The sequence below is a fragment of the Capsicum annuum genome, chromosome 9 (assembly GCF_002878395.1).
Source record: "Capsicum annuum cultivar UCD-10X-F1 chromosome 9, UCD10Xv1.1, whole genome shotgun sequence".
Taxonomy (NCBI): domain Eukaryota; kingdom Viridiplantae; phylum Streptophyta; class Magnoliopsida; order Solanales; family Solanaceae; genus Capsicum; species Capsicum annuum.
The window spans coordinates 219,062,869-219,064,469 of record NC_061119.1 but is presented as its reverse complement, the minus strand read 5'-3'; positions in this window follow the sequence as shown (position 1 = coordinate 219,064,469).

The following is a 1,601-nucleotide window of genomic DNA, read 5'->3' as shown; positions in this document are numbered from 1 at the left end:
AGATATACTTATGAATATTGCTAATGATTTTACCAAAATGAGCCTCTTTGTGCTTTACAAGGCCTCCAAAGTTGCAAAATGGATTCAGCACCCTCTACAAGAAACTCTTAACGTGAAAATAATAAGTTGTCTAATCTTATCTGCAACAAGAATGACGAGCACTGTGTTCAGTTTGGAGCCTGTCCCTAAGCTCGTCTAGACTTATCCTTATCTTCATTGCCTTCTATTTGCTTGTTATCTTTGTTATTGCTAGAACCTGCATTTGAGAAGTTTGTGTTGTTGTCTCAAGTTAATGTTTAAGTTTTTTTTCCTTACTGTAGTGCATCAAAATTCAACTTGTGGTGCTGCTAAAAATGTTGGAACTGCTAATGCATGAACCTGTACGTGCTGATAAACCCAATGCATTCAGTAACAACAGCTCATCTGTTCTCTCTTGCATACAAACAGCAGTTGATATTCCTTCTCAAAGCAGAAAAATTGATGTTCCTCCTAATATGTTTTTGGGATATCCCTCTAACATGGGGTTGAGACAAATAATAGAAGGGAGGATTATTAAGAAAGAACCTGTCTATGGTGGGAATTCTCCGTTTGCGTTTGGTCCTCACGGCAGTTACTTGGAGTAACGTTGGGCAATGGGTGATGCATTTGTTTCATCATTTAGTAGTGTGGAGTCTAACACACAACCTCTTAATGAACCTCTTCTGGAGGCTGACACTACGTCATTTGGATTTCTTGGGGAGATGCCTCAAAATTTTGGTTTCTCAGACTTGACTGCTGATTTCACTAATAGTTCTGGTACGTGTCTTCCTCTTCCCAGTTTCTCTGTAATTTCATGGCATCTCAGGATTCTATGCTTTTCTGCTTTTAAAGTTTTAGGTATTAAAATAAGTTGGTATGATGCTAATCAGGCGTAGTTTATATCCGTTTTGACCTGACATCAAATATACGATTATATGACACATGATGATTGTTACTAGTACTGCTCTCTCTTTGATTTTGCTTTTTTAGCAGGTTTTTTAAATTTTTGTAAGTGAACTTTTGATGTAATTAGTTGTTGTTAGGATTTTTAATGTCTCATTAGTTATCATCAGTTTCATTTTTTACTCTTGTGTACTGATTTTTATATGAATAAAGAGTGTTCCTCTCTTTCTTGATTATGATGTGCGGAAAAAAGTTTATTTTTTTTTGTGTGATGAACAAATGGATGGATTATTTTTTTTTCATACCAAGTGAAATTTGATGGAACGGTAAGTATTTTTTTTTATTTTTATTAGAGGTTTTGAGCTTGAATTTAAAAAAAAATATAATTATTTTTGAGATGGAGTGTGAGCTTTGAAAATGTAATTATCTTTGATAAGAAGCCTAAATTTCCAAAATATTGTTCTTTCTAGCAAGGAACGATTTACTTTGATGTAGAATTTTGATTTATTCAGAATTAATTAAGTTTTAATTATTATTTTTGTCGTTGATTATTTTTTCTTTACACGCATGTTAAGAAATTATAAATAAAAATGTGATTTTATTAATTCACTTCTTAAAAGAAATTTTTGGGGAATTTTATAAATAAGTATCTAGTAATAATTTAGAGAAGAATTAATTAA